The sequence below is a fragment of the Mytilus galloprovincialis genome, chromosome 2, assembly GCF_965363235.1.
Source record: "Mytilus galloprovincialis chromosome 2, xbMytGall1.hap1.1, whole genome shotgun sequence".
Taxonomy (NCBI): domain Eukaryota; kingdom Metazoa; phylum Mollusca; class Bivalvia; order Mytilida; family Mytilidae; genus Mytilus; species Mytilus galloprovincialis.
The window spans coordinates 43,787,144-43,801,124 of NC_134839.1; the positions used below are offsets into that span (position 1 = coordinate 43,787,144).

General features: G+C 34.5%; 1 protein-coding gene and 1 pseudogene across 1 annotated transcript in view; one reads left to right on the forward strand and one right to left on the reverse strand.

Moving 5' to 3' along the window:
- LOC143063643 (SH3 domain-binding protein 5-like) overlaps nt 1–13,981 on the reverse strand; it is a 120,939-nt gene that overhangs the window by 51,164 nt on the left and 55,794 nt on the right. The window lies entirely within an intron of this gene.
- On the forward strand, nt 274–2,109 carry LOC143062259 (uncharacterized; annotated as a pseudogene).

The window sequence follows — 13,981 nt, forward strand, 5'->3', positions numbered from 1 at the left end:
TTCTCAGACGTTTGATTAACTCTATTTCCAGCGCACAAAACCGCAATGACAAAGTTTTATTGAATTCTGAATTTGAAGCTGACATTTCTTGGTGGTTAAACTTTATGAGTGTATTTAATGGAACTGTTAAATTCATAGATTTCAAGCCTATCACTTCCTTACAAACTGACGCTTCTTCGTTCGGAGGCGGTGGCTATTATAACGGAGATTATTTTTATGTGAATTGGGCTATTGATTTTCCGGTTTTCCGAAACATAAAAGAAACATTGGCTGTTGTTTTATCAGTGCTTCGTTGGGGCCACTTGTGGCAAAATAAAACTGTAATTGTGCTAACTGACAATATGACTACAAAATGTATTCTAAACAAGGGATCGACAAAAAACAACGTGTTAATGAGTTTATTAAGGGACTTGTTTTGGCTGTCCGCGAGGTATAACTTTGACATTAAAGGAAAATTTCTAAGTGGACGTTGCAACATTATAGCGGATGCTGCATCCAGGCTGCATGAGGAAGGCCAACTTTCAAGACTGTATGATATCTTAACAAGTTATAGTTATATTTCTTTTAGTGCAGACGAACTGTTGAGACACGTGTCTTATGAATTTTATATTTGTAGATGGTGCAAGCCGGCCATTAGACTTGGAGATAACTGTAGGACGCTTGAAAACCAAGGGGTGGGCTGAATCAACATCAGGAACGTATCGTACGCATTTGAAGACGTACGTTCAGTTTTGTGAAGAGTATGAGTTTAAAGCGGTGCCTTGTGATGAAAAAACAGTTGAGTTTTACGTGGCTTATTTAGTGGATAAAAAACACTTTGCTTATAGTTCCATACGTTCTTATATTAACATTATATCTATTTTGCATAAAATACACAACTTGCAAGATCCTATTTCAAATTCGTGGAATATAAAACACTTGTTAACTGGTGTTAAACGAGAATTAGGTACAAACCAATCTTGTAAAGCGCCAGTTACACCCGAACTTTTATTGAGTATGAAAAAAGTACTTGATATGTCAAACCATAATAACATTGTATTTTGGGCGGCTTGTCTGACGGAGTTTTTTGGTTTCTTACGACCCAATAATTTTCTATAGTTAAAGGAACTTTTAACCCAGAGTTCAACTTGCGCAGAATAGATGTCTTGCCTTGCAGCTGGGGTATGCTCGTACGTCTTAAAGTCATCAAAACCCTTCAGTTTCGTTCCAAGCCAATAGAAGTAGTGCTACCTTATTTGTATAATCACCCACTGTGCCCAGTTGCAGCCATGTCTAAGGTGCTTGCCTTGGTAGGAGAACCATTGGATCCCCTTTTTCGGTTATCATATACTTCATGTTTGACATACACAGTTTTCCTGAATGCCTTTCGTTTTACATTACAACTAATGAAGTTGGACCACCTTAGTTATGGAGGCCATTCTTTTCGCAGAGGCGCGGCGACATGGGGTAGCAAAGTGGGCCTTTCAGACGATGACATAAAATTGTTAGGTTATTGGTCAAGTGATTGTTTTTCTCGGTACATAGATTGTGATATGGATAAACGGCTGAAAGCCATCTCTACCTTCAGTACCCTTTTACCACGTTAATTTCCCCCTCTTTGGGTTTGGGACTTTATATTACTTCAATGCTTGTCATAAGATTGGGGGCATGTATGTAATTGGGGGGTTTTTAGCTTGGGGGTACCAAGCTATTAAATATTGCCATATTGTCTTATGTTTTTGTTTTTATACCAAGTAAGGTAAAGTTCAATTTATTTGTAAATTTGTTTTTAGCACGAAGGTTTAAATTTGGCGCGCTCCCGCTTGGTCTTGCAGACCCCAAATACCCAGCCTCGTTTCAGTTTGGACCATGCTTTCTCAGTAACTGCTCATGGCTGCACGCTTCTTTTTTGCTAGCTTTCCCACCCACCCTCCCAGTAGCATTACTAAGGGTGCTGTGTACATGCATAGCTAATTATTAACTGTATTTTGTAGCATATATTATGATTATGTTGTGGACTTTATATTACTTCAATGCTTGTCATAAGATTGGGGGCATGTATGTAATTGGGGGTTTTTTAGCTTGGGGGTACCAAGCTATTAAATATTGCCATATTGTCTTATGTTTTTGTTTTCATACCAAGTAAGGTAAAGTGGAAAGGTAACACACGACCACCGAAAGCTTCATTTTTATGAAGTCCAGGGGGTCGTGTGGTCTTGCGCGCCGGTTAAGCTAGGTTCACACTGCCGATCAGGTCAACTCGATGATCCCGATTGTCCAAATTTCCACTACCAAGCGTGACCAAATTCTTGATCGGTCCTGTTTACGACTTCTACCCGACTGCTATCCGACTATACAAGACCTTAACCCGACCATTCACGACCCCTTAACGACTCCATGACGACTCAAACCCGACCACTTATTGAATGCATATTCGATAATTCCGACCAATTCACGATCTCTACACGATCTTTCCTCGACTAGCTAGACCAAATCGACTATACTCGATCTCAGCCTGATCTCGGCCAGACTAGATCGACTTGATCGTATAAGGGTCGATAGTCGGGCATTGGTCGGGTATGTACAATTTCAGTATTAAAACATCTGAATTTGTTTTATATCATCCGGGCACTGCAGCAGACACGTTCCCCGTTTATTTGGTTAGATTCAGTAATTCACAGAAGGTCTGAGTAAAATTTTACATTTAAAATAATTATCTACATGGAAATCAAGCAGTTGGATTATTTGGCAAGGTGGTTAGGGCTCATATAGACAGGTAAATAGCTGTGACGGAACTTGAAGAAAGCGTAGAAAACAAGAAAAAAGGGGGAAGACAGCAAAGGGTGCCGAAAAATCTAGATATGCAGAGGCTGACATGGCGACCACTGTGTGGGCAATATTAAAAGTAATCACAATAATACAGAAGTCCGAGGATAAACTTAAAATGGAAAGAGCAAAATCATTTTAAGAGAATCGTGTAGCAGTCATGTATACTCGTGTATGGCCGAGTAGAGATCGAAAAATGGTCGAATGTGGTCGCGTAGAGATCGGGTATTGGTCGAGTTGATCTGGGATGAATAATATATAGAAGTCGCAGTGATCATGAAGCGATCGGGCATTAGTCGAGTTAATCTTTAGAACATATCGTACAGGTTGTCGTTGATCGGGAATTGATCGGATATTAGTCGAGCAAAGATCGAAATGATCGAGTACTGATCGGTAAACTATTTGTATTCCGACCAAACTCGATCTCTACACGATCCTTTCCTGATCAATTCGACCACTACTCGACGAATTCTCGATCTCTTCTCGAGTGACTGGCTTCTCGATCCTTACTCGAATGTTTTTAACATGTCAAAAACTCTCGGGTAGAAAGTCAGATCTATGACGACCAAGGTAGACCACCCCGAACGTTCTTGTCGATTGAGACAGACCAGTCTCCCGATCGCTTAATTTGTCTTGATCGAGATTGATCGAGTAGGTCCGATCAAGACAAATTACGTGATCGGAAGACTGGTCTGACTCAATCGAAGAATGTTCGGGAAAGTCTACCTTGCTCGTCATCGATCTGACTTTCTACCCGAGAGTTTTTGACATGTCAAAAACATTGGAGTAATGATCGAGAAGCCAGTCACTCGAGAAGAGATCGAGAATTCGTCGAGTAACAGTCGAATTAATCGGGAAAGGATCGTGTAGAGATCGAGTTTGGTCGGAATACAAAAATTTTACCAATCAGTACTCGATCATTTCGACATTTGCTCGACTAATGTCCGATCATTTCCAGATTAACCCGACAAATGCCCGGTCGCTTCCAGATCACTGCGACTTGTATATTTATATTATCCCAGACCAACTCGACCAATACCCGATCCCATCGCGACCACATTCGACCACTCGTCGATCTAAACTCGGCCATTCGACAGGAATATGACAGTTCTTGTCCATTCGTTTTTGATGCGTTTTGTTGTTTGATTTTGCCATGTGATTATGGACTTTCCGAATTGATTTTCCTCTAAGTTCAGTATTTTTTGTGATTTTACTTTATACACGAGAGCACATGACTGCTACACGATTCTTTAAAAGTACGTGCAGATCTGATTAACTCTAATAACTATGTTTCCGCAAAAATATATTGGCAACATTATTTTTAACTGTACAAAAATTCCTCCATGTACAGTACGTGTCTTTACTTTTGCAAGGAAAGGGAACATTTTAAAAGAGGTCTATTTTCCAAAAAAGAGCAATAAAACATATCAGTGTCCATTATGAGGAAGTTTTTATAAGCATTGGGTTCCTCTTTATTGAGTTAGCAAGTCTCTCAAACTGCCCACACAGTGGTCGTCGTGTCAGTCACTGCCTCACCTAGATTTCTCGGCGCCTGTTGATGTCTACACCATCTTCTTCGTCTTCTATGCACTCTACAAGCTCCGTCACAACTATTAACCTGTCTCTCTGAGCTCTTACCACCTTGCCCACAAATCCAACTGCTTTATTTCTATGAACATATTTTAAATGTATGATTTTACTAGGACCTTCTTTTGAATATAACCAAATAAACGGAGAATGTCGAATAATGTCCCAGCTAGCATATATAACATTATAAAGGGTCATGTTGGGACGTACGTGCGTACGGACGGACAAGGGTAACACTTAATGCCCACCCCGAAGCGGCAGGGAATAAAACATTCGGACGTTTTTACACTAAAAAAGTGCATACCCGACCAATTCCCGATTATCCCTACGACCCATATACGATCAGGTCGATCTGGTCTGGTCGAGATCAGGCTGAGATCGTGAATATTTGATTTGGTCTATCTAGTCAAGTAAAGATCGTGTGAAGATCGTGAATTGATCGGAATTATCGAATAAGTATTCATTTTGTTGTCGGGATGGAGTCGTGATGGAGTCATTAAGGAGTCGAGTTAAGGTCGTGTACAGTCGGATGGCGGTCGGGTAGGAGTCGTGTAAACAGGCCCGATCAAGAATTTGGTTGAGCTTGGTCGTGGAAATTTGGACAATCGAGATCATCGAGTTGATCTGATCGGCAGTGTGAACATAGCTTTACAGTGCAGGCAATTTGGTGTCACGATATCTCAGTAGCATGGGTACGAATCCCGGCGAGGGAAGAACAAAAAATTTGCGAAAGCAAATTTACAGATCTAACATTGTTGGGTTGATGTTTAGACGAGTTGTATATATATAAAATGTTGTTTGTGCTGTATTTATACCCTTCTACAACGAAATTTTTTTTACATGCACACGTATAAAAATTGCGGTTTTTATCCAATGCAATCATAGGTTTGAACGTAGATTTATTATATTTTTTCGTTTGGACTTGCATCATATTTTCCCTCCGGTTTATATGATCCGTTCATCCTATATTAACTCTAAAAATTCAAGAGTCTATCTTAATTTGAGGGTAAATCATATGGCCTTCCAAATACCGTTTCGATCCCTAACATCACTGAAGAGACATTTATTGTCGAAACCCGGATCTGTTGTTCAAAATAATATTGACACCTTATGTTTGTGGCATAACATCTTGGCCACAAGTTTATTGTTTTCTGTTTAGTATTAATTTTATATTAAGATCCATTTTGTTACATCTTGTGATCAATTTTATTTGGCAATCACCAATGGCAGTCGGCAGGTTTAAAGGACATCAGTTGTTCGACCTGTTAGTCAAATGCGTTTTGTTTAAATATACTTTTTCACCTTTTTGGTCTTTTTGAAAATGTTGTTTGTGCTGTATTTAGACCCTTCTACAACGAAATTTGTTTTACAGACACACGTATAAAAATTGCGGTTTTTATCCAACGCAATCATAGGTTTGAACGTATTGGTTTCATCTACAAATTAAAATTATTCCCGTTGCAAAAGCAAGTTTATCTTTTCTTGGCCAGGATGAAAAGATGCGCCGTTTAATAAATTCAGAAACACTTCTGCAAAGTAAACGACAACCACAAAACCTTAAACGACTATTGACCCGAGCAAGATTCGACCAAAAAGGGACATTCAATGTGTCAAAATGTCGAGATAGTCGTTGTGGAGCATGTCCTTATATCCATGTCGGCAAGGAAATGAACATATACCATGTATACCAAATGGACACTCACTTTTCACCAACGAAAACATTAATTGTAAATCCGAGAATTTGATTTATTATATAAAATGTTATGGTTGCCAGGAAATTCAATCGGCCAAACAGGGAACAGTGTCATCGAAAGAGTGAGAATTCATCGACAACACATACGGCAACCAGAATAAAGAAAAATCTCCTTATATTAGCAAACATTAAGACGAATGTGGCGGGGGATTTTTTAAAATATTCCCATTTTATAAAATGAATATGGACTGTGATATTACACGGAAAGTAAAGGAGAAATATTTTATTTCAAAATTCAAATCACGACTGAATGCAAAGTATGCATTTTCTATTTAAGAAATAATTGATGCCAGCTATACTTTATTGTAGTTTTAACATGGGTAGGCATTATATTCGTGATTATTTTTGCCAGAGCGATAGCTGATTACGGTAATTTCTATGTTCGCTGTGTATAAGTGCACCGTATTTGTGTAGGCTATTCCATCAACCTTCCTGTCGATTTTTATCCAACTAGTTCAAACCAGTTTAATTTCGCAAAGTTATATTTCTAAAATTCAAAATTGAAACAGAAATTAACAAATTAATTTATTAACTAAAACAATATTTGTGTCACAATATAACAGAAAAGTTATATTACAACAGTCTTTTCCTTTGAGGTCAATTTCTGACACGCACATTTTCAAGTCTGTTGTCAATGGCGGTGGACGCACAAGGAGAATCGGGTAGGTCTTTATTTACTAAATTAATCGTAAATATTCCGCCGGTTAATATTGTAGCATTGGTAAATATGTTTATATCTGATAGAGGATTCCTTGATAAAGTTGTGCTGACATTCGAGACTTGGCAGGAGGAGCCCTTTGACAGAGATCCATTTATACTTGCGGTGGCTACACCTTGAACATGTTGAAAGTTGATCAAAGCCAAAGGGCACGCCTTTGTGCATCTGACGATTTCAAATGCTGTATTAAATGATGATTAAAACTAATACTGGGTGACAATCTTGTTGCATTTGTAAAATGGATTGGAAACCTTGGTGGTATATTGGTAATTACGCCTATTTTTTTTTATAGGAGAATGGGGTTCGATTCCCTGCTAGGTCAATCCATTTTATCAGAAATATGAAACAATTTTGTCATTTCAGTACAACAGTAATAATAACCTATACTTTATTTTATATTTTATCGTCGGAACATATGTTTCAATGAAATTATTATATACAATGACATGCCTTTTTAACGGGAGAGATGAAACGTGTTTTTCAGAGGGAGGGGTTTTGAAATTAGAACAGCCAACATGAACGTTGTGGTATCTATGTCAAATATGTCAATTACGAATTGTAACACATTGTTGCCATTGTAAAAGTATTTGTAACAAAATGTGTATCATTTTATTGTTTGAAAGTGTTTTATTTTAAGGAAATACATTAAATGCATACCAATTAAACGAAATTCATTTTTCTGCCGTAGTCAATATACGCATGTGCTAACTAATTTTATTGGATAATAAAGTATGGTTTCTTTACAAAGCTAAAGAAGCACGTCATATTAGAATGTGTGATAACGACGTTCTGTACTTCTATATATGGACTAAGTGTAATACGATTTATCTCCCTTAATATACTCAACAACAACTATGACGTTACATACCTACCGTTACATAGTTACCGGTTGTATAGTTTCACATGAAGATTGTTATAAAACATGAAAGTACTTGTGAAGTAAAACTATTTATACCGAAAATGTTAGATTTAATAGTAATCTATAGAGTCTAAAAATAGCAACAACCAACATTCAATCTATCTAGGTGTGGATCAGTTTGTAAATAAACTGATGCAGGTACTAAATTAAATTATATATTGTCTAAGAATGTAACTTTAACACACTAATTAGTGTTATAAAATTAGTTGTTTTATTCTATATATTATTCACGTAATATTTTGCTTAACAAATTAGCTTCATCGGGCGTGTGCATCTATCTAGAGGTGAAATCGGATGCATGACAAAAAAATAACAATTTTTAAATCTAAACAAATAGTTGTTTTAGTTAAATAGAACGAAATTCAGGATTTATTCCTTTGGTTTTGGGTAGAACTGTTTTTCTTCCCTCTCATTAAGTCCATCAGGTTCCAGAGTACGTAGCTGATGCATCCAGAACCTTTCCCTCTGTTTTCTCCTTCGGAGTCCCACTTTTGGTTTACCTCAATTATTTGAAAGGTGATATTATCAAAAGTATGTCATGTTCTTAAGAGGTGTCTCGTAATTGGACAGTTTCTTCCTTTTGTATAAAACGACCGGTGATTGTTAAGTCTGATGTTGAATTTAGTTTCTGTTTCACCAACAGACTGCAACTTGCAAGTTCATCAAGTAAGAATATAAATACTGTTTTCCGTTTTGCAATTATATGTACATAGATGTTGTATCGCTGCTTTGTTACTGTGTTGCTGAAAGAGTAGTCAGTGTTGGTGGCTTTACAGCACTTACAATTGCTTCTACCGCATTGTTTGTAACACCCAAATTTAGAAGTTTCTTGTTTCTTTACTTTTGATGTCACAAGTATGTCTTTGAGATTTTTGGGTCCTCGATAGGCAATAACAGGAGGTGATGGAAATTTTTTTTTTAAGGAAGAGTCATTTTTGATAAGACGCCAGTGCTTGCGGATAGTAGATGAAATATTTGTCAAATCGGGATGGACGGTGACAACAAACGTTATAATATTCTATCTGCACGGGTCGTCATCTTTGAATTCCATGAGGCCATCTCGGTCTTTTTTCTTTGGCTTTATCAAAAGCGTCTGTGATGTTTTTGGTCTTGTATCCTCTTGATTTCAGTTATGTTTCTAGTTGTCCCAAACGATAGTTTAGTTTGGATTCCGAGGAGCAAATTCGCTTTAGTCCGATGGCTTGACTGTAAGGTATACTCCCGGAGCAGTGTTTCGGGTGACAACTTTTTGGAGAAAGGAACTGGTGTTTATCAGTTTAATTTGTGTGAGATCAGTTGTCATGACCCCGTTTTTTACAAATGTGGTGGTGTCGAGGAAAGCAATTTATTTTAAAAATTCAGATGTAAATTTAATTGAGTGATGGAACTGATTGCTATGATTTAAAAAATATTGTAAATGTTCTGCAGTATCTTTCCATTTCATGTCGATATCATCAATAAAACGGAATAGAACTAGTATGGGAACAAAAAATGGCACCTTCTTTTGCCAACATTTTTATGGGGGATCTCGAAGAACGCATCCTTTTGAGTGTGCCATACAAACCCTTGTCAAGGCTCCGTTTTATTGATGATACTAACATGAAATTGAACGATACTGCAGAACATTTACAAAATTTCTTAGATCATTGTAATCATTTCAATCACTCAATTAGTGTTTAGAAGAAGTTGAGCTTCGTGATGTTTATAATTTCAGCGTCTGATAGAATAGAGAATCTTAGATTGAACTTTTATGGAGTATATAAGTGCTGTAACTGGATGAAAAAATAGGACTTTTCTTTTTTCGTGAGCCATGCTACTTTATTGTTATATAAGCATAAGAGAAGATATGTATACAATGAAGGAAATTTTAGTTAGCATGTAGATTTTGCCTTTTAAGAATAAACAGGCGCCTTAGTTTGTTAACACAGACATTAGTTTTTATGACATTAACAGGCGCAGTAGTTTGTTAATGTATGTTTAAGTTTAAAGATAGCTTAAATATTTGTTTGTTTTTGACAAATTGGAGATAAGCAAACGTTGTTCTATTTGTATGATCATAGAGGATTACGTACATAGGAATATTATGAAAAGATTTTTTTTAAATGTATAAGTTGTCAGAATTGACAAGACAATATTTCGAGGACGAAATGTATTCTGGGAGAGGGGTAGTGTTGTAAATGTGTGTATTGGTTATTTCCAAGTAAAGAAATATTGTAATTATTGTAATAAGAGAGTTTATATGAGTTGTCATACGTTATTTCTAGTATTAAGTATATTGAACGAGTAATTAACGTACGTTTTACTTTATGTTATTAGCTGTATCGATAACGTCATATCAGTTGGAAAGCAAGTCCTTGGAAACGTCCGTTGTCGTCAAGCTTTATCAGCAACAATAGCAGGGGGAATTAATTAGGTGGCGCTACAGTCGTCCTTAACGTCAAAAAGTCCGCCAAATCAATCGGCTAAAAGATTGACGTTTAAAGTACTTTGTGCAACTTGTCATGCTTTTATTACAAATCAATTTTAAAATTTGTAGGTTTTGTGACCAATATAATTTCTTTACGACATACAAACATTACAAAAAATAGCTTGTTATTGCTATTCCTTTATCCTGTCCGTTCTAAAAAAAAATAGCCATCTTTTTTGTTCGCCAAAAAAATCGATTTTTCCTAATTTGACGTTTGCGTATCCAAATACAGAAAAGAACGGTTATAATCTTAAATGAAACCGGGAAACCTATTTCAAATTTATACACTGTTTTGAAGCCATCATTTTTTACTTGTATACATCAATTTTAGTGACCACCAGCCATGTCAATTTTTATCTGGTTTTAGCTACGTTTCTACTTCAAAACAGTAAAGTTTAGCTTCTTTTCATTGTACCTGTTTCAAAGAGCTCTAAAATACTGATTTTATTAAAGACATGAATGAAATTTTGATTAAAAGTTGTGGATTTTTTACAATTCCATACGATACTTGTATTTTAAAGTAACTAAAACCCCTTTTGATCCCCTACACAAATTGACGGTGACATTGTTTTCTTTTTTCAACATACGTCATGTAACGTTTATAACAAAATATGTGTCAGGGTCATGTGCATAGTAAAAATTTACACATTGGAAAAGTGAAACAACAAACAAAGATCTTCTTTATTGCGTTTAAAGCTAAACGTCTTGGAAGATTCTGACAGATCTGACAAATTATTGATAGCCTCAAAGTGGATAGCCTACTGAAAGGATGGACAAAAGCACAAAAATAGCAATAGAAAATGCATTGCAAAGAAAATTCTGTAGAAAAAAAACATATGAAAAAAGAAAATGAAGGTCAGTTTATAAAATCTTGCTTATATTATTATCTCTTTACTTAGTAAGCTATATTTCTATTCTCAATGTTATGGTAATAAGAGCAAAAACTAGCTTATCAAGCCAAGTCAGCCAAACAAGAAGTTTATTCATAGAGATGTCTTCTTACAAAATTGAATTTATTCAAATGGCAAATTCTTGTCAAATTTAAGCATCATTGATCATTATTGAAGTAAAATGCACAAAATTTGTCCCACCAGTTTCATTTCATTTCATATTACTAGTATTCAGGTAAAGTATATATATAAATACAATACTTTGTTTATAAATATGTAATTATTTAAAGAAGCTGATACAGCAACCTGTTCAAGAGAAGAAGCCCCATTTTTTCCAAAAAGTTTACTTTCATAATCTATAAAATACCCTGAGAAATAAGACAAAGGGCTACTGTGCAAGCTAATCTAATAGTTTAATTTTACAATAATAATGATTCTGAAATTCAAAATTGTGTCACTTTCACTTGTAATTTAAAGCATATATTTTTTTTACAGAATTTCTGTCAATATTTTTGGTATAAAACTTATAAATCCCTTTTTTGTATTTTACTGTTCAACTAAGAAACATAGGCTTGAGTTTAAAGGCTCTCTTAATTTGAAGAAATTTGTTGAGACTCTTGGTCACACTTTATAGAATATGAAATATATATGATCAGTACTATTTATTTAATAATTAATTTATATCAATTTTCAGAAAGATTATTGAAATTGTATAAACTATGTTTTATTGCATTAAATATAATCAGAAGTGTTTAAAAAATTCTGCATGTAGTATATTTTATCCGCCAGATCTAATTTTTTTCAATATAGCTAGGTTTTTAATTTTACACGTAGGTGTCATAATATATTTATATTATACACACACAAATTCCATATTAATGAAGGAATTTTAACAGGTCAAACCGTCTACGTATTTGTGTTTATATATCATATACACATGTAGATACATGTATATAAGGGAATGTGTATAGATACAAAATGCTTATCTTGATTTGGGTATATTATATATACCGGTACATATATATTTTAAAAATATATACTTTTTGTTATAATTAAAGCATCTTAGAAAAAGATAAATATGTTCAAATTAAGTTTCATATGACATGTACTTGAATGGGGAAATTTCTTGCATAATTAAATGTTTTATAAATAAATATGAAGACAAAACAAATGTTTTCATCTATAGATTCTATTTCTATATCTAGCTGGAATGTTCATGGATTGGGACAGAAACACAGAGACCCTGATTTCTTGGAATTGATAAACCATGACATAAATATATTGATAGAAACTTGGAAAGGGGTAGAACCTGATGTCCAAATACCTGAATATAATTATTATTGTAAGCAAAGAACTAAAGCTAATAAAGCAAAAAGAAATAGTGGGGGTATTATTGTTTACTATAAGAAAAAGTTTGAAAAAGGAATTACTTATCTAAAAAATGTAACCAAATCTCAGAATAGATTGTGGATGAAACTTGATAAGTCATTTTTTGGACTTCAAGATGATTTGTATATATGTGGCATATATATTCCACCAAAGAATTCCCCCCATTACAATAATGAATATGAAGGTTTGGAATCAGAAATAAGTTTCCTTTCTAGCAAGGGAAATTTTTTGTTAATGGGTGATTTTAACTCAAGAGTATCTAATTATTCTGATTTTGTAGCAAATGATGAAAACAACATAAATTTGACTCATATTTTACCAGATAACTACAAGTCAGATTTTCAACTGACTAGAAAAAGTCAAGATAAAATCATAAACCCACAAGGGAGGGATTTACTAGACCTCTGTGTTTCTGCCCAACTCCGTATTCTAAACGGGAGATTTATTGGAGATTTGTTAGGAAATATGACATTTTTTAGCATGAAAGGATGCAGTGTAGTTGATTATGCAATAACTAGTGAAAGTCTACTCTCCTCAGTGAATTATTTTATAGTTAAAACTCCATCATACTTTTCAGATCATAATCAAAGTGTTACCCATTTAAAATGTGATGGAAAACTGCCAAATATAAATAATATTTATAAAAAAATAGATTTTGAATTCAAGTGGACAAACACTTCAAAACTCTTGCTTGAGAATGAGCTTAAAGAAAAATATATATATGAAGAATTAAACAATTTTCAACAAACAAACTTTGAAAATACTCAAGATGGACTGAACAGAGCTACAGACTTAATTTCAGACATTTATATAACTTTATCACATAAGTGTATGAGAAAAAGATATTTTAAAAAGAAAAGAAAAAGAATATCTAACTGGACAGACTCAAATTTTTTTGCATTAAGAAGTACATGTACTTTTAATCTGTATAGTAAAAAATTAAAGTTATCTCCCTTTGATCAATCTATAAGACTGAAATACTTTTTTTATTCTAAACAATTAAAAACAGTTTCTAAACTTAAAAAAAGAGAATTTAAACTCAATGTTCTGAATAAACTAGACAACATGTCACCAAATGAAAGCAAGGAATTTTGGAAACTTAAGAACAATAAAAATTAATAAGGACAAGAATGATGATAACATGCTAGATTTAAGTCAGTTTGCAGATCACTTTAAAAATCAGTGTAAACCTGAAAAGATAGATAAAAATTTTGAGAAAAGTATTTTTGAAGAATTATGCAAAACAGAGAAGTTGCTAACATCAAAAGAAAGTGATACACCAATAAATATATCTGAAATAAAAACACAAATTAAAAGATTAAAAAGTGGGAAAAGTTGTGGACCAGATAAAATATGTTATGAAATTATAAAACATAGTAGTTCTGTAATGTTAACAGCCATAGCTAAATATTTTAACCTTATATTATCTACCTCTCTATATCCTGAAAATTGG